The sequence below is a fragment of the Rutidosis leptorrhynchoides genome, chromosome 2 (assembly GCF_046630445.1).
Source record: "Rutidosis leptorrhynchoides isolate AG116_Rl617_1_P2 chromosome 2, CSIRO_AGI_Rlap_v1, whole genome shotgun sequence".
NCBI lineage: Eukaryota > Viridiplantae > Streptophyta > Magnoliopsida > Asterales > Asteraceae > Rutidosis > Rutidosis leptorrhynchoides.
Genome location: NC_092334.1, coordinates 29,989,929 through 30,011,167, shown reverse-complemented (window position 1 = coordinate 30,011,167; position 21,239 = coordinate 29,989,929).

Here is a 21,239-nt window from a genome sequence, read left to right as displayed (position 1 = left end):
CAACACTTGTGGAAATTAGACTATGGGCTATTAATGGGCTTTATATTTGTTTAACTAAATGATAGTTTGTTAATGTTAATATAAAGATTTACAATTGAGCGTCCCTATAAATTACCATATACACTCGATCGGACACGATGGGCGGGGTATTTATATGTACGAATAATCGTTCATTTAACCGGACACGGGAATGGATTAATAGCCACTAGAATAATTAAAACAGGGGTGAAATTATGTACAAGGACACTTGGTATAATTGATAACAAAATATTAAAACCTTGGGTTACACTCAGTCGACATCCTGGTGTAATTATTAAACAAAGTATTAAAATCTTGTTACAGTTTAAGTCCCCAATTAGTTGGAATATTTAACTTCTGGTATAAGAATAATTTGACGAGGACACTCGCACTTTATATTTATGACTGATGGACTATTATGGACAAAAACCAGAAGGACATATTAAATAATCCAGGACAAAGGACAATTAACCCATGGGTATAAAACTAAAATCAACACGTCAAACATCATGATTACGGAAGTTTAAATAAGCATAATTCTTTTATTTCATATTTAATTTCCTTTATTTTATATTTAATTGCACTTTTAATTATCGTACTTTTTAATTATCGCAAGTTTATTTTATCGCACTTTTATTATTCGCAATTTCATTATCGTTATTTACTTTATGCTTTAATTTAAGTCTTGTATTTATTTTTAATATTTTACATTTGGTTTTAACTGCGACTAAAGTTTTAAAATCGACAAACCGGTCATTAAACGGTAAAAACCCCCCTTTATAATAATAATATTACTTATATATATATTTGTATTTTTTATAAAAGTAAACTAATATAGCGTTAAGCTTTGTTTAAAAAGATTCCCTGTGGAACGAACCGGACTTACTAAAAACTACACTACTGTACGATTAGGTACACTGCCTATAAGTGTTGTAGCAAGGTTTAAGTATATCCATTCTATAAATAAATAAATATCTTGTGTAAAATTGTATCGTATTTAATAGTATTTCCTGAAAAATTTAATAGCTATTTCGTATACACCTCGCACGACATCACATAGCTCTTTTGTCGACTCTGTGCGGTTTTCAATCGTTGTTGAATTTGGATGATTTTCTCGGTAGTTTCTTGTATTATCTCCGGACCCGTAATCTGTCTATCCCCCACTTCACTCCAACAAATTGGAGACCTGCACTTTCTACCATAAAGTGCCTCAAACGGAGCCATCTCAATACTCAAATGATAACCGTTGTTGTAGGAAAATTCTACTAACGGTAGGTGTCGATCCCAACTATTTTCGAAATTGATAACACATGCTTGTAGCATGTCTTCAAGGGTCTGTATTGTCCTTTCACTCTGCCCATCAGTTTGTGGATGATAAGCAGTACTCATGTCTAGACGAGTCCCCAATGCGTGTTGCAGTGTCTGCCAAAACCTTGAAACAAATCTGCCATCCCTATCAGAGATTATAGAGACTGGTATTCCATGTCCGGAGACAACTTCCTTCAAGTATAGACGTGCTAACTTCTCCATTTTGTCATCTTCTCTCATTGGCAGGAAGTGTGCTGACTTGGTGAGACGATCGACTATTACCCAAATAGTATCATAACCACTTGCAGTCCTTGGCAATTTAGTAATGAAATCCATGGTAATGTTTTCCCATTTCCTTTCTGGGATTTCAGGTTGTTGGAGTAGACCTGATGGTTTCTGATATTCAGCTTTGACCTTTGAACACGTCAAACATTCTCCTACATATTTAGCAATATCGGCTTTCATACCCGGCCACCAAAAGTGCTTCTTGAGATCTTTGTACATTTTTCCTGCTCTGGGATGTATTGATTATCTGGTTTTATGTGCTTCCTTAAGTACCATTTCTCTCACATCTCCAAACTTTGGTACCCAAATTCTATCAGCCCTATATCGGGTTCCGTCTTCCCGAATTTTAAGATGTTTCTTCGATCCTTTGGGTATCTCATTCTTCAACTTTCCTTCTTTTACAACCCCTGTTGTGCCTCCTTTATTTGAGTAGTAAGGTTAGTACGAATAATTATGTTCATAGCTTTTACCCGTATAGGTTCTCTGTCCTTTCTACTCAAAGCTTCGGCTACCACATTCGCCTTCCCCGGGTGGTAACGAATCTCAAAGTCGTAGTCATTTAATAATTCAATCCACCTACGCTGCCTCATGTTTAGTTGTTTCTGATCAAATATATGTTGGAGACTTTTGTGGTCGGTATATATAATACTTTTGACCCCATATAAGTAATGCCTCCAAGTCTTTAATGCAAAAACAACAGCGCCCAATTCCAAATCGTGAGTCGTATAATTTTGCTCGTGAATCTTCAATTGTCTAGACGCATAAGCAATTACCTTCGTTCGTTGCATTAATACACAACCGAGGCCTTACTTTGAGGTGTCACAATATATCACAAAATCATCATTCCCTTCAGGCAATGACAACATAGGTGCCGTAGTTAACTTTTTCTTCAACAATTGAAATGCTTTTTCTTGTTCATCCTTCCATTCAAATTTCTTCCCTTTATGCGTTAATGCAGTCAAGGGTTTTGCTATTTTGGAAATATCTTGGATGAATCTTCTGTAGTAACCAGCCAATCCTAAAAATTGACGTATATGCTTCGTAGTTTTTGGGGTTTCCCAGTTTACAACAGTTTCAATCTTTGCCGGATCAACCTGATACCTTCTTTGCTCACAACATGTCTGAGGAATGGAACTTCTTTTGACCAAAATGCACACTTTGAAAACTTAGCGTACAGTTATTCTTTCCTCAACAATTCCAGTACTTTCCTCAAATGTTCTTCATGCTCTTGATCATTCTTTGAGTAAATAAGTATGTCATCGATGAAGACAATGACAAACTTGTCGAGATATGGTCCACACACTCTGTTCATGAGGTCCATGAACACAGCTGGTGCATTAGTCAAACCAAACATTATAACCATAAACTCGTAATGACCGTATCGCGTCCTGAAAGCAGTCTTCAGAATATCAACCTCCTTTACCCGCATTTGATGATATCCGGAACGTAAATCGATCTTCGAAAAATCCGACGAACCTTGTAGTTGATCAAACAAGTCATTGATTCTCGGTAGTGGGTAACGGTTCTTAATGGTAAGTTTGTTCAACTCTCGGTAGTCGATACACAACCTGAATGTACCATCCTTCTTTTTGACAAACAAAACAGGAGCTCCCCATGGTGATGTACTTGGTTGTATGAAACCACGCTCTAGGAGTTCTTGTAATTGGCTTTGAAGTTCCTTCATTTCGCTGGGTGCGAGTCTGTATGGAGCACGAGCTATTGGTGCAGCTCCCGGTACAAGATCTATTTGAAATTCAACGGATCGGTGTGGAGGTAATCCCGGTAATTCTTTCAAAAATACATTAGGAAATTCTTTTGCGACGGGAACATCATTGATGCTCTTTTCTTCAGTTTGTACTTTCTCGACGTGTGCTAGAACAACATAGCAACCCTTTCTTATTAGCTTTTGCGCCTTCAAATTACTAATAAGATTTAGCTTTGCGTTGCTCTTTTCTCCGTACACCATTAAGGGTTTTCCTTCATCTCGTACAATGCGAATTTCATTTTTGTAACATACGATCTCTGCTTTTACTTCTTTCAACCAGTCCATGCCGATTATCACATCAAAACTCCCTAACTCTACTGGTATTAAATCAATCTTAAACGTTTCGCTACCCAGTTTAATTTCTCGATTCCGACATATATTATCTGCTGTAATTAATTTACCGTTTGCTAATTCTAGTATCAACTTATTATCCAAAGGCGTCAATGGACAACTTAATTTAGCACAGAAATCCTTACTCATATAGCTTCTATCCGCATCCGAATCAAATAAAACATAAGTAGATGTATTGTCAATAAGAAACGTACCCGTAATAAGCTCCGGGTCTTCCTGCGCTTCAACCGCATTAATGTTGAAGACTCTTCCTCGGCCTTGCCCATTATTATCCCCTGATTTGGACAAATATTTTTGTAATGGCCCTTCTTCCCGCATCCGAAACAGGTAATGTCGGCATAACTTGTTCCGGCATTATTTGTTCCCTTAGCCATTGATCCGTAGATTTTGCACTTTGTCGTACCATGGCCCTTTCTATTACACTTAGTACACACTGCTGTACAGAGCCCAGTTGGATGGTATCCTTCACATATCTGGCATAATTTCTGCCTCTTGTTGTTATTGCTGGGATTGTTGTTGTTGCGGTTGTTATTGTTGTTGAAACGATTGTTGTAGTTGTTGCTGGGGTGGTTGTTGTTGTTGCGTTTGTTGTTGCGAAAATTGGTGCAATTGTAATTGTGATTGTTGGGCTGATTATTGAAATTGTGACCCTTGTCACTGGTTTCTTCCCATTTCCTCTTGACTTGTTTCGTATTGGCTTCTTCGGCCGCCTGTTCTTTAATCCTTTCCTCAATTTGATTTATAAGTTTATGAGCCATTCGACTTGCCTTTTGTATGGAGGCAGGCTCGTGTAAACTTATATCCTCTTGGATCCTTTCCGGTAACCCTTTTACAAATGCGTCGATTTTCTCTTCTTCATCTTCGAACGCTCCCGGACACAATAGGCACAACTCTGTGAATCGTCGTTCGTACGTGGTAATATCAAACCTTTGTGTTCGTAACCCTCTAAGCTCTACCTAGAGCTTATTGACCTCGTTTCTGGGACGGTACTACTCGTTCATTAAGTGTTTGAATGCTGACCACGGTAGTGCGTAAGCAGCATCTTGGCCCACCTGTTCTAGATAAGTGTTCCACCATGTTAACGCAGTACCCGTGAAGGTATGCGTAGCGTACTTTACTTTGTCTTCTTCGGTGCACTTACTTATGGCAAACACCGATTCAACCTTCTCAGTCCACCATTTTAATCCGATTAGACCCTCGGTTCCATCGAATTCCAAAGGTTTACAGGCAGTGAATTCTTTGTAGGAGCATCCTACACGAGTTCTCGTGGCGTTAGCTCCATTGCTGGATTCAGAGTTATTATTATTTTGCATCGCAGCCTGTACTGCGGCTATGTTTACTGCAAGGAAAGCACGGAATTCTTCCTCGCTCATATTCAGGGTGTGTCGAGTAGTTGGTGCCATTTCCTTCAAAAATAGCCAAAAGAATTTAGTTAATCATATAGAATATCAAGAGTAGTCAATAGTATTTCGTAGCATAATATGAACTTATTTATAAAAGCTTTTTCTTCATATTAGCATTTTATAATTTTAATTTGGGTAATACCTACCCGTTAAGTTCATACTTAGTAGCTAACATACAATTCAACTACTACAATTCTATATGAAAAACTGATTATAATAATATTTCACATTCAAACTTTTATACAATATTTTGCAAACTTACAATACCGCTATTTTACATATAGCATGAAATATAGCACATAAAAACTCTGATACAAATAGTTTCGAAGATAATTCTAGTTAATACGCAAGTCGTTCAATAAAGGAAATAAAGACACGTAGTTCATAAGTCCAGAAACAAATCATGCATTCTGGTTTTACAAAGACTACTTCCCATCCTTGGTTTTGTGGAACATAACCGTTGTGGCCGTTGATAAGACAGCATGTTGTAACATCGTCAAAGGGACGAGGGTTTCGTAATGCCCAACAACCCCGTAACAATCTAAAAACCTTGTTTCTCACCCCAACTACTGAGTTCGTTACTTGTGGAAAATTTTTATTTAAAAGTTGTAATCCGACGTTCTTTTTCTCACTTTGGTAAGAAGCGAACATCACTAACCCGTAAGTATAACATGCTTCTTTATGTTGCATGTTAGAAGCTCTTTCTAACTCACGAAATCCTATGTTGGGATATGTTGAGTCAAAATAAGTTCTTAACCCGTATCGTAAAATTGCATTTAGGTTCCCCGCATTTAATGCTTTAAAGAAAATACGGCGTAGCTTACGGTCTCCCCAATGTGATACACCCCAACTTTCAAAGGAAAGCCTTTTATAAACTAAGGCATTCTTGGAACTTTCATCAAATGTTCTACAAACTAATTTCGCCGTAAATAATTGTGCCAACGAATTCTGACCAACTTTAGACAAGATTTCATCAATCATGTCACCGGGTAGGTCTTCTAAAATTTTTGGTTGTCTATCCTTAATGTCCATTGTGTTTTTATACTGTAAAACAGACGAGGGTTAGATTTGTAAAAGATAATTATCAAATAATACAAGCAAATTTTTTTTACATACAATATAAAAGTACAAGCACACTTATATTACATATATTACACCGCATGATTACAACCCTTTATTTCGACTCGCTTGTTTCTTCTTCTTCGGACTTAGTTCGTTTCGCTAATTTTCTAGGGATATATGGTGCTCCCCTAATACGAGCTGTCGTTTTCCACAATGATTTAGAAAAACCTAGTGGTTTTGAGGTTCCTGGGTTATTGTTATAATTTAGGAAATACGGATGTTGCCGATACATATAAAGTTCATCGGGGTTGGAATCAGGTTTCTCCATTTTTATACCTTTTCCCTTATTATTTTATTTTGCTTTATTAAATTGGGTTGAGGTAATTTCTATAACATCATCAGAATCCTCATCGGGATCCGATTCATCGGAAAATTGGTAATCTTCCCAATATTTTGCTTCCTCGACGAAAACACCATTGACCATTATTAACTTTGGTCCGTTGGTTGAGGATTTTATTTTATTTAATCGATTTACTGTAGGTATCAATATTTCTTCCTCCGGAACCTCTTCTTCTTCCGGTTCCTCTTCTTCTGGTTCCTCCTCTTCCGGTTCCTCTTCTTCCGGTTCCTCCTCTTCCGGTTCCTCTTCTTCCGGTTCCTCCTCTTCTGGTTCCTCTTCGGGAATTTGTGAATCTTCCCAAAATATATTCGACTCTTCATTATTATTAGGCGAGTCGATGGGATTTGTACTAGAGGTAGACATCTATCACACAATATCAAACACGTTAAGAGATTAATATATCACATAATATTTACATGTTAATAATATATAGTTTCCAACAAAAATGTTAAGCAATCATTTTTAAAGAAAACACGGTCGAAGTTCAGACTCACTAATGCATCCTAACAAACTCGATAAGACACACTAATGCAAATTTTCTAGTTCTCTAAGACCAACGCTCGGATACCAACTGAAATGTCCCGTTCATATTGATTATAAACGTTCCATATTAATTGATTTCGTCGCGAGGTTTTGACCTCTATATGAGACGTTTTTCAAAGACTGCATTCATTTTTAAAACAACCATAACCTTTATTTTATCGATAGAGGTTTAAAAAGCATTACGTAGATTATCAAATAATGATAATCTAAAATATACCGTTTACACACGACCATTACATAATGGTTTACAATAAAAATATATTACATCAAAATAAGTTTCTTGAATGCAGTTTTTACACAATATCATACAAGCATGGACTCCAAATCTTTTCCTTATTTTAGTATGCAACAGCGGAAGCTCTTAATAATCACCTGAGAATAAACATGCTTAAAACATCAACAAAAATGTTGGCGAGTTATAGATTTAACCTATATATTATCAAATCATAATAATAGACCACAAGATTTCATTTTTCCATAAATATACATCTCATATCAGGCATTTCGCAAACTACATAGAGATAAAAATCATTCATATGTTGAACACCTGGTAACCGATGTTAACTTAATGCATAGAATATCCCCAAAACAGAACCTCTCATCTGTATAATAATCTTGAAGTACTAAACCATCCATAACCTGAATGGGGGTTGTTAAGCCCAATAGATCTATCTTTAGGATTCGCGTCAATTAGGGGTCATTTCCCTAATTCTTAGGCTACCAGACTTGAAGGGCGATATTCGGTTTAATAATCCAACCATAGAATGTAGTTTTGCGTGCTTGTGTCTATTTTGTAAAACATTTATAAAGCTGCATGTATTCTCATCCCAAAATATTAGATTTTAAAAGTGGGACTATAACTCACTTTCACAGATTTTTACTTCGTCGGGAAGTAAGACTTGGACACTGGTCGATTCACGAACCTATAACAAATATGTACATATATATCAAAGTATGTGCAAAATATATTTACAACACTTTTTATTATGTTTTAATGATTTAAGTGTATTAAGTCAGCTGTCCTCGTTAGTAACCTACAACTAGTTGTCCATAGTTTGATGTACAAAAATAAATCGATATATATATATTATCTTGAATCAATCCACGACCCAGTGTATACACGTCTCAAGCTAGATCACAACTCAAAGTATATATATTTTTAGAATCAACCTCAACCCTGTATAGCTAACTCTAACATTACTGCATATAGAGTGTCAATGGTTGTTCCAAATAATATATATACATGGGTCGATATGATATGTCAAAACATTTGCATACGTGTCTATGGTATCCCAAGATTACATAATATATTAGAATACATGTATAATACAATATAAGTTAGCTAGGATAAGATTAATATGGATTTGTTACCAATTTTCACGTAGCTACAACAAGAAAAATTTTCCAATCTTGTTTTACCCATAACTTCTTCGTTTTAAAATCGTTTTGAGTGAATAAAGTTGATATGGTTTTATATTGAACTTAAGTTTATGAATTTGAACAGAAAAAGTATAAGTTTATAGTCAGAAATATAGGTTACAAGTCATTTTTGTAAAGGTATTCATTTCAGTTGAAAGAACGGCGTCTAGATGGCCATTTTGGAAAACATACTTCCACTTTGAGTTTAACCATGATTTTTAGATATAGTTTCATGTTCATAAGAAAAATCATTTTCCCAGAAGAACAACTTTTAAATCAAAGTTTATCATAGTTTTTAATTAACTAACCCAAAACAGCCCGCGGTGTTACTACGACGGCGTATGTCCGGTTTTACGGTGTTTTTCGTGATTTCAGGTTTTAAATCATTATGTTAGCATATCATATAGATATAGAACATGTGTTTAATTGATTTTAAAAGTCAAGTTAGAAGGATTAACTTTTGTTTGCGAACAAGTTTACAATTAACTAAACTATGTTCTAGTGATTAAAAGTTTAAACCTTCGAATAAGATAGTTTTATATATATGAATCGAATGATGTTATGAACATCATTACTACCTCAAGTTTTATGGATAAACCTACTGGAAATGAGAAAAATAGATCTAGCTTCAAAGGATCCTTGGATGGCTTGAAAGTTCTTGAAGCAAAATCATGACACGAAAACAAGTTCAAGTAAGATTATCACTCGAATTAAGATAGTTATAGTTATAGGAATTGAATCAAAGTTTGTATATGAGTATTACCTTGATTTAGAATGATATCTTACTGTAAACAACAAGGATTTCTTGAGATTGGATGATCACTTGAAATGGATTTGCAAGATTGGAAGTAAGCTAGCAAGATTTCTTGAAGTGTTCTTGAATGGTTGTTTTTATGATGATTAAAGCTTGTAATTGAAGCTAAAAGATGGTGAAAATGCTTGGAGATGATCAAGTATGATGTTAGGAGTATTTTGAGAGAGAATTTGGAGTGTAAGTATGAGAAAATGGAATGAAAAAATGGGGTGAAATTATAAAAACGAAATTACTTGTTATAAAGAAAAAAAAAAGATCCTTAAGTTTGTTTTTATCTCATTAGTCATACAAGTTGTTAAATAATGGTTCCACATGTTTTTGAATCTAAGATGGCTGCTAAGAATGAATGATTAAAGGTGTATATATCAATAGTAAATACATCTAGAAGCTGTGTATTGTACGAGTACAAATACGGGTGTACACGAGTAGAATTGTTGATGGAAACGAATGAGAATGTAATTTTGAGCATTTTTGCTAAGTAGAAATACTTTGATATATGTATTGAAGTCTTTCAAAAGTGTATTAATATATCTAAATACACTACATGTATATACATTTTAGCTGAGTCGTTAAGTCATCGTTAGTCGTTACATGTAAGTGTTGTTTTGAAACCTTTAAGTTAACGATCTTGTTAAATGTAATTAATTCATTGTTATTATACTTAAATGAGATGTTAGATTGTTATGTTAACATGATAACATGGTGTATGAATATATCTTAACATCATATATATATGTTAAAATATTATTACAACGATAATCGTTACGTATATGACTCGTTTCAAAGTTCTTAAGTTAGTAGTCTTGTTTTTACATATGTAGTTCATTGTTAATACACTTAATGATATGTTTAATTATCATTTATCATGTTTATCATAGTATAACAATATATTAATATGATTCATAGGTAATTAGTAAGACGTTGTTATAACGATAATTGTTATATATATCGTTTGGAGCTTCATAATTCAATATTCTCATTTTTTATGTATATCAGACATTGTTAATATACTTAGTGAGATACTTACCTATCATAATCTCATGTTAACCATATATATGTCCATATATATATATCATCATGTCATTTTTACAGGTTTTAACGTTCGTGAATCGCCGGTCAACTTGGGTGGTCAATTGTCTACATGAAACTCATTTCAAATAATTAAGTCTTAACAAGTTTGATTACTTAACATGTTGGAAACATTTAATCATGCAAATATAGTTTTCATTTAATATATAACATGGAAAAGTTCGGGTCACTACAGTATATATCGTTTTAAGGACTATTATTTCACTCGCAATGTAATTATGTATAACGTGTATAAATTTGAATCCAATGTCACTTCTTTAAACACGTTTATTTAAATCATTAGTATGCGCCGCCAGATGGAGTACCATTTGGTGGCGCATAACCTTCGTTTTAGATTGTGCTGAAATTCTCAAGATCACCCTAAAATGGCCTAATGAGCAAGACACTCTGAATGTGCTTGCCATACGAGGTCGTCTAGATTTTGAAAAAGACATCTTTCCTCACAAAATCGTACCACACACCAAACACCACCGACTGTTCGTGGTGCTTGGTGATTTGTGGATTTTAGCAAAAATGTTAGATCTATCGTATCTTTTGACTCGTAGCTCCGATTTAGTCATCGTTTGTTTTCAAATCGTGTATTTTTTCTGGATCTATCCGTTGACAAACTGCCGTAGGCGGTTTGTCCCAAATAATTTTCGAAACAAGACCTCCAAAGCCTTCAATTTTGCCTTTTTTCGATTTTGACCATTTTGAATTTCATTCATATTATTCCTTTTGTGTATGCATGACTTAGTATGATACATATTGTTTTAAGGCCTATTATTTCACTCGCAATGTAATTATGTATAACGCATATAGATTTGAATCTAATGTCACTTCATTAGACACGCTTTTTAAATTATTAATATGCGCCGCCAGATGGAGTACCATTTGGCGACGCATAACCTTCGGTTTCAGATTTTGCTAAAATTCTCGAGATCACCCTAAAACGACCCTAACATCATGACTCCTGGATAGTGTCTTGATATTCGAGGTTGTCAGGATGCCAAAAAAGACATTTTACTCATTTTTAATGTTCTCTTTGAACGTTTTCAGTTTATATCGTATTATTAGTTTTGTGTATGCATGACTTAGAATGGTATATATCGTTTGAAGGCCTATGTTTTCACTCGCAATGTAATTATGTATAACGGATATAAAACTGAATCTAATGTCACTTGATTAAATACGTTTTTTAAATCATTAATATGCGCCGGCAGATGGAGTACCATTTGACGGCGCATAACCTTCCGTTTCAGATTGTGCTGAAATTCTCAAGATCACCCTAAAACGGCCGAACGAGCAAGACTCTCTCTTGCTTGCCATTCGAGGTCGTCTAGATTCTGAAAAAGACATCTTTCCTCGCAAAATCGCACCACACCTCAAACAACACCGACGGTTCGTGGTACTTGGTGTTTTATGTCTTTGGCCAAAATGTTAGATCTATCATATCTTTTGACTCGTAGCTCCGATTTAGTCACTATTTTTTTCAAATCGTGTTTTTTTCGGGATCTATCCATTGGCAAACTGTCGGCGGTTTATCCCAAATATTTATCGAAACAAGACCATGAAAGCCTTCAATTTTGCCTTTTTTCGATTTTGACCGTTTTGAATTTCATTCATATTATTCCTCTTGTGTATGCATGACTTAGAAAGGTACATATTGTTTTAAGGCCTATTATTTCACTCGTACTGTAATTATGTATAACCCATATAGATTTGAATCTAATGTCACTTCATTAAACACGCTTTTTAAATCATTAATATGCGCCTCCAGATGGATTACCGTTTGGCGGCGCATAACTTTCGGTTTCAGATTGTGCTGAAATTCTCTAGATCACCCTAAAACAACCATAACATCAAGACTCCTGGATAGTGTCTTGATATTCGAGGTCATCAAGATGCTGAAAAAGACATTTTACTCATTTTTAATGTTCTCTTTGAACTTTTTCAGTTTATATCGTATTATTAGTTTTGTGTATGCATGACTTAGCATGGTATATATCGTTTCAAGGCCCATGATTTTATTCGGCATGTAATTATGTATAACGGATAAAAATTTGAATATAATGTTAGTTCATTAAGCACGTTTTTTAAAACATTTGTATGCGCCGCCAGATGGAGTACCATTTGGCGGCGCATAACCTTCGGTTTCAGATTGTGCTGAAATTCTCAAGATCACCCTAAAACGGTCGAACGAGCAAGAATCTCTGAACTTGCTTTCCATTCGAGGTCATTTAGATTCAAAAAAAGAAATCTTTCCTCGCAAAATTGCACCACACACCAAAGACCACCTAAGGTTCGTTGTGCTTGGTGTTTTGTGTATTAGGCCAAAATGTTGGATCTATCGTATATTTTGACTCGTTGCTCCGATTTAGTCATCATTTTTCTTTTCGAATCGTGTATTTTTTCGGGATCTATCCATTGCCAAACTCCGTAGGTTGTTTGTCTCAAATATTTTTCGAAACGAGACCTCGAAAGCCTTCAATTTTGTCTTTTTTAGATTTTGACCGTTTTGAATTTCCTTCATATTATTCCTTTTGTGTATGCATGACTTAGAATGGTACATATTGTTTTAAGGCCTATTATTTCACTCGCAATGTAATTATGTATAACACACATAGATTTGAATCTAATGTCACTTCATTAAACACGCTTTTTTAAATCAATAATATACGCCGTCAGATGGAGTACCATTTGGCGGCGCATAACCTTCGGTTTCAGATTGTGCTGAAATACTCGAGATCACCCTAAAACAACCATAACATCAAGACTCCTGGATACTTTCTTGACATTCAAGGTCATCTGGATAACGAATAAAGACATTTTACTCATTTTTAATGTTCTCTTTCAATGTTTTCAGTTTAGATCGTATTATTAGTTTTGTGTATGCATGACTTAGCATGGTATATATCGTTTTAAGGCCTATTATTTCACTCACAATGTAATTATGTTTAACGCATATAAATTTGAATCTAATTTCACTTCATTAAACACGCCTTTTTAAATCATTAATATGCGCTGCCACATGGAGTACCATTTGGCGGCGCATATCTTTCGGTTTCAGATTGTGCTGAAATTCTCAAGATCACCCTAAAACGGTTGAACGAGCAAGAGTCTCTGAACTTGCTTGCCATTCGAGGTCATCTAGATTCCAAAAAGACATCTTTCCTCGCAAAATCGCACCACGCACCAAACACCACCGACGGTTCTTGGTGCATGGTGTTTTGTATCTTTGGCCAAAATGTTCGATCTATCGCATCTTATGACTCGTAGCTCCGATTTAGTCACTGTTTTTTTTAAATCGTGTATTTTTTCTGGATCTATCCGTTGGCAAAATGCCGTAGGCGATTTGTCCCAAATATTTTTCGAATCGAGACCTCGAAAGCCTTCAATATTTCTTTTTTTCGTTCTTGACCGTTTTGAATTTCATTCATATTATTCCTTTTGTGTATGCATGACTTAGCATGCTACATATTCTTTTAAGGCCTATTATTTCACTCGCAATGTAATTATGTATAACGCATATAAATTTGAATCTAATGTCACTTCATTAAACACGCTTTTTTAAATCATTAATATGCGCCGCCAGATGGAGTACCATTTGGCGGCGCATAACCTTCGGTTTCAGATTGTGCTAAAATTCTCGAGATCAACTTAAAACGACCCTAACATTAAGACTCCTGGATAGTGTCTTGACATTCGAGGCCGTCAGGATGCCGAAAAAAGATATTTTACTGATTTTTAATGTTCTCTTTGAACATTTTCAATTAATATCGTATTATTAGTTTTGTGTATGCATGACTTAGCATGGTATATATTGTTTTAAGGCCTATTATATCACTCGCAATGTAATTATGTAGAACGGTATAAATTTGAATCTAATGTCACTTCATTAAACAAGTTTTTTAAATCATTAGTATGCGCCGCCAGATGGAGTACCATTTGGCAGCGCATAACCTTCGGTTTCAGATTGTGCTAAAATTCTCAAAATCACCCTAAAACGGTCGAACAAGCTAGACTCTCTGAACTTCCTTGCCATTCGAGGTCGTCTAGATTCAGAAAAAGACATAATTCCTCGCAAAATTGCACCACACACCAAACACCACCGACAGTTCGTGGTGCTTGGTGTCTTATGTCTTTGGCCAAAATGTTGGATATATGGTATCTTTTGACTCGTAGCTCCAATTTAGTTATCGTTTTTTTTTCAAATCATGTATTATTTTGGTATCTATGCGTTGGCAAACTGCCATAGGCGGTTTGTTCCAAATATTTTTCGAAACGAGACCTCGAAAGCCTTCAATTTTACCTTTTTTCGATTTTGACCGTTTTGAATTTCATTCATATTATTCCTTATGTGTATGCATGACTTATCATGGTACATATTGTTTTAAGGCCTATTATTTCACTCGCAATGTAATTATGTATAACACATATAAATTTGAATCTAATGTCACTTCATTAAACACGCCTTTTTAAATCATTAATATACACCGCTGATGGAGTACCATTTGGTGGCGCATAACCTTCGATTTAAGATTGTGCTGAAATTCCCAAGATCACCCTAAAACGATCCTAACATCAAGACTCTTGGATAGTGTCTTGACGTTCGAGGTCGTCAGGATGCCGAAAAAAGACATTCTACTCATTTTTAATGTTCTCTTCGAACGTTTTCAGTTTATATCGTATTATTAGTTTTGTGTATGCCTGACTTAGCATGGTATATATCGTTTCAAGGCTTATAATTTCACTAAGCATGTAATTATGTATAACAGATATCAATTTGAATCTAATGTAACTTCATTAAAGACGTTTTTTTAATCATTTGTATGCGCCGCGAGATGGAGTACCATTTGGCGGCGCATAACCTTCGGTTTCAGATAGTGCTGAAATTCTCAAGATCACCCTAAAATGGGCGAACGAGCAAGACTCTCTGAACTTGCTTGCCATTCAAGGTCGTCTAGATTCAGAAAAATAAATCTTTCCTCACAAAATCGTACTGCGCACCAAACACCACCGACGGTGTTTTGTGTATTTGGCCAAAAAATTTAACTATCCCGTGATATGCCCGAATTGAACGGTTTATTTATGCGGTGTCATTAGGTCGCAAAACGTCAACTCAGGATATCAACAGAAGAAGTTGATTGTTTAATTTATATGTGCTGGGCCTAAATCTTTTATTCCTTCCTATGGGTTAGCAAGGGCAAATATGACCTAGGGTCGTTCCTTGAGCGGTCGAATTTGAAACGGAGCTTATCTAGGTAATTTAGTAATTAAGATTGGGTTTATACACAATTTAATATCCAAGATTAGTGGCCAGGTACACCTTGTGTGGAGAGGCAGGATCTTTTTGGTCCCAATAAATTGGCGATTGTTCGGAAAATCCAACAACCAAGTCCAACCGGTTTATTCTAGACACCACTTTTTTCGGAATATCAAATTGTGTAAAGGCAATAGATTGGTTGAATAATTTATATAATTGTAATTAAGATATTAAAGCAATATAATTAAAATAAGCTAGCTAGCATGCAACAACTAAGGACAGAGAAGACGTGGTTCACCATGATTTAAGATAACGTAGTGTCGGGATGATTATGAGGCAGCAGAGAAGACGTGGTTCACCATGATTTAAGATAACATAGTGTAGGGATGATTATGAGGCACTCCTTGGATAGATATACCTTGGTGTGAACACTAGATTCCCTACTAAGCGTTTTCCCGGTTAGCATGTCACGAGGAACTAGGCTTTGAAGATTCTGATCGGATGGACTATGCTCAACTCCCGACGTTTTATCTGGTTTAAGGATATAAGCGGCCCATCTTGGATGCAGTGCATACCTTGAGCGCATGAATAAAGTAGCATAGCCTTATATAGATGATATCCAACCTTTCTTAACACCTTAGTGTATCACCCAAGTGAGTGGTTATGATTATGTTTCGAATCCCTTTCTGTCAATGGTTTGGTAAAATCTAAAGGTTTGTAGACAAATTAGAACATCAGATAGTTCTCAGTCATCCTTAAAGATTTATAAGCTTAGTTTGTATTGTAGTGAGTTAAATTCCCAATTATGACTTAAACCAGCCCTTACTTAAATCTACCCAATAAATCCCTTAGTTATCCACCATGTTCTAGTCTTATAGCAGTTCCATAGCTTCTAACCTTGACTATGCCCAAGTGGTCCTATAGTACATCAACACTGTACTCTACTGTTGCAACAGTATTTCCTCGAGTCTTATACTCTTGACCAATGTCTTGAGCTGGTCCTATTGTAATTCTCCATGTACTTTATAGTATTTCCGATGGGTTCATACCTTGACCAATGTATAAACACAGATAATTAATTACCTTATAATTGTCGACTTTATAAAAGGTTTTAATCACGTTTATTGGTGGAAGGACGATAATAACGAGGTTTAATATCGTAGGCAGAAAGCGAGTACGAGACGATAATTATCCCTAACTAACATTATTAAATCATGGCAAATAATTAAGCAATTACTCACATATTATGGCAACAAGCATTTCAATCATTAATAAATCACAAACATCAAACAAGAACATTATGATGAATTAATAAAAGAAAAGGATAGATATTACCGAATAATGTCGGCAGAATAACACTTGTATTTCTTCATAATATCCATAGCGTTACAATGCTTGATAGCTTCTACTACTAACTACATACTAATCTCATATTGATCACTAGAGAGCGACAATAGAGAGATAATTACATTTCCTAATCTCTGTACTTTTCTATCTCTAGAATCTAGAGAGAGAAAGTAGAAAGAGAACTAATCTCCTATAGATCACTAGAGAGCGACTATAGAGAGAAAAGTGAAGAATGGTGTGTTTTTTGGTGTCTTGAAATGAGAAATGAAGCCCCCCTTTTATAAGCAAAGATTGAGGATAAATTGTAATTTTTGGCCAAAAAAACGCCTGGCAGGCCGTATGGCAAGGTGCACTGGCAGGGGCTTTTTTCTGAAAAACGCCTGGCAGGCCGTTTGGCAAGGTGCACTGGCAGGGGGTTTGGCAGGCCGTACCCCATACTGGTAGCCCATATGGCAGGTCGTATGGCAAGGTGCTCTGGCAGGCCGTACCCCATACTGGCAGCCCATATGGCAGGCCGTATTTGGTGATGGTCAGTCTTGATTCACTGGATCGTAACTTGATTTCTTGTCTTTCACCGTTTTCGCTCTAGAATCTTCGTGTTAGCTCCGTTTTTGACGATTCTTGCGCCCACGCGTTAGTAATTGAATATCCTACAACATGAGGTTAAGTAATTAAACTTTTCTAAAAATTATAAAATAAGTTATTTAAACGCGAGTTAATCGTCTTATCCGGTTTTGCTCGTTTTTCCTCTCATCCGTTTTTAGTGATTCTTGAAACACAGCCTTTGTAATGACTAAATCTACCAAATTAACCAACAAAGTAATTATTTTGGCGATAAAGTTTAAAACTTTATGGTTTTAGGGCTCAATATCGGGGGTAAAAACGTGACTTTTTGGACGATATCAAATATCCCACACTTAGACTTTGCTTGTCCTCAAGCAAACCTTTCTTTTATTTTGAGTTCAAGGATGTTTCTGAGGTTTCTGTTCTATTATTCAAGTGGGTTATTATTTATTGTAAGAGCTAGATCATATATACTGTCTTCTAAAAGGGTAGAAATTATTTCTACAAGCATGATGGGAGGTTACATGACACTTTCTTCCTTACACGGGTCACTCAAATCACTCAAGTGTTTAGGGTTCCCTATCAATCTATGAAATAAATTTGCTCATAGCCAGTCATGTTGCAAGTATTGTCATAGGCTTGACCAGGAATCAAATCTCCATCGGTTAGATAAGGACGGCACTGATCTTCTCCCTAATCATTCTTTCAAGAGAAAGAGCGGGTTTAAAGGTTGGTTTGCGGAGAAAAGCGAAGGTTTTGATATGGCAAAAAGGGTAATTTTCGAATCTTTGAAATTTAGAGAGATTCGATAGATCTCGGTTTCATGAGGATATACTTTTTCTATGAAATATGGTACTCTATTTTTGTTGAACAGTTCCTTTAGAGGGTGCTGATTTTCAGCGAAGACTTTGCTTCTTTTCTGCAATCCTCCTGGGTCACAATCTTCATTTTCTTGGGGGATCTATGCTTTTATTTGAAGACTTTTCACTTATTTATTTTCTTTGAGACTTTGTAATTTTTTATTTTTATTTTTTGCATATCCCATCTTCATGACTTTGTCTATTTCTTCTTGTGCCCAGAGAGAAAGGTATTTCACCAGAAATAGGTCTTTTTGACCTATCAAAAACAGTCTGGAATTTTGGAATTTTTCGACAAGTGTTTGAAGTAAACTTGGTCGATCTATCTCTTTGAATTTCTAGATTTTGGAAATGAGAAAGGAAAGTGGGTGGAAAGGGTAACGTATTTGATAGTGAATTTGGGGTGAGTATTTTCTGATTCATCAACTCTTTGACGTGAGTTGGTCGGTTTAAATGCGTGGAGTGGAAACGGAAACAGATGGTTTTTGTCTTCTCTATTCAGAATGATTTCGAAAGGAGTATCGCACCTACACCACGTATGGCGCTTACTAACCATTGACCTCGAAATGTATGTCAAGGTCAAGTTCTAAATCTAAATGCTAACATCGGCACTCTCAAAGGAAAAGATAGTGAAGCATTAAAAATGAATGCTTATTAGGCCATTTTTTGGGTGCCTCACAACAATTATATTGGGTTGATAATGCCTAGTCATGCAATGCTCTTTTAGAGAATCGGTTCATCCTTAAGAAGATTTATGTCCTCATTTTTCTTAATTTTAGAACAAACAAGCTTGATTTTCGAAAGTACTTTTTCAGAAAGTATCATTTAGTCAAAATTTTTGAAAAATTTACGTTGAGGACAAAGAATCTAAATAGTAGGTATACTCAAAAAGCTTAGTAATATTTTATGTTAAGAACATTTTCCGAACATCCCCTAGCTAAAACGGTGTACTACACCGCTATCCCACACTTAGAGGAACATTGTCCCTAATGTTCATTCTTAGATTTTAGGGAGCTAAAATCCCACACTTAGAGTTTGAACATGTCGGAAAATGTATCTAAACTCAATATTAGGTTGGAATCCCACACTTAGTGATAAGCTTAGGATAGGGTATAGTTTAAGGATATAACGAAGAAAAATAAATAAATGAAGAGAAAGAAACAAATTACTCCCCTTGGGTGCGGTTGTGAGCTGAGGATCTGAAGCTAGACTGAGTCGGAACCATCTTTTGCTGGATTCGAATCGTTCTTCTTGAAGTGTGCTCGAGCTCATTAGGGTGTTCTCATCCTCCATACAACATTCACCAATAACTTGCAATGAAATAATCAACGGGTTTTCTTGTCGTTTCAACATTATTCAAAGAGTCTCCACCACAGGCGTCAATAACTGTCTATTACTTGTAAAGATAGAAAACATTAATCCTAGACAGGTGATTAAGCTTTAGGCCATAGACTCACTGATTTGCGTTTTGATGAAAAAGTCATTTGAAACTTAAGGGTTTCAAAATTAGGTTTTTGAAAATTTAACAAATCAGTGTATGACTTAAAATCTTAATCCCACACTTAAAGTGTTGACTACCTTTAATTTTAAGACTTTTGAAATAATGTAGCAATTAGTTCACTCAAGACAAGTAGGAGAAGTGAATTCTTTCTACGAAATGTTGAAAATTTTATTTTAAGTTTCACTTTCTCATTTATTCAATTAACCTAATTATCCTAATCTAACTACTACTAAAGCTCTAGAAAAATAAACACACGGGTTGCCTCCCGAGAAGCGCTTATTTTTGTTCGAGTCACGAGCCTGACTCTAGCCTTATGTCTCAAGAAATCTAGGCGGCTCCCTTGCATCCATCAGTAGACACAAGAGGTAATATTGGAACATACCAATGAGATTGAAGCGGACATAGAATAAGGTATGTCCAATGAGAGGAGAAGGCGATTTGAAGAGAATGCTTTATTTAACTTGAGGTATAACAAAGCTATCAACTTCTTTTTCCTCCTTGATTAGAACGGGATGGTCAAAGGGGTCCTCATCACTCCATGATATGTATGTCATTATGTATTCGAGTGATGGTTTATAGGGTAGCCCTGACGCAAAACCCGTCTTTCTTCTTTGTGACTTCAAGTTGGTCGTAATGTTGTACTCTAAGGATGGAGGTGGGACAATGTCCATTGACTTCTCCAATATGGTAACAACATTAGCACCTACTTCGATGCTAGAATCCTTCATATCTTTCTTCTCATCCGGGCTCTCCATTTCTATTTCTTCATCCACCTCCTCATCACTCTGGTCGGGAGTTTCAAGAATAATTGGTTCAGAGAATTCTTCTAGAACGAAATCCTTTCCATTCATTAAAAGTTCAAAATAAGGTGGGAGTGAAGATTGGGTTGGTGTGGAGTGGTTATTCTTCTTGTCTTCTACTTATATCTTCTTCTCTTCATTCTCGCAATAGAATGTGACTTTCCTAGTGGAGATGGTATTTACTTCGGCGTTCCCATCAGAAGGACATACAGACTCGTCGATCGTGAAAGTGACTTCTTCTCCACGGGTTCTCAAGGTGATAGTCCATGAATAAACTTCAACGATTACTTTGGCTGTATTCATGAAAAGCCTTTCCAAGATGATAAGGGTTTTCATGTCTTCTTTATAGTCCATAACCACAAAGTCAGTCGGAAAGAGGAATTTGTCGACCTTAACCATGACGTTCTCAGCTATTCCCTTAGGATATCTAGTGGATTGGTCAAATAGCTGGATGCTCATTTTGGCAGG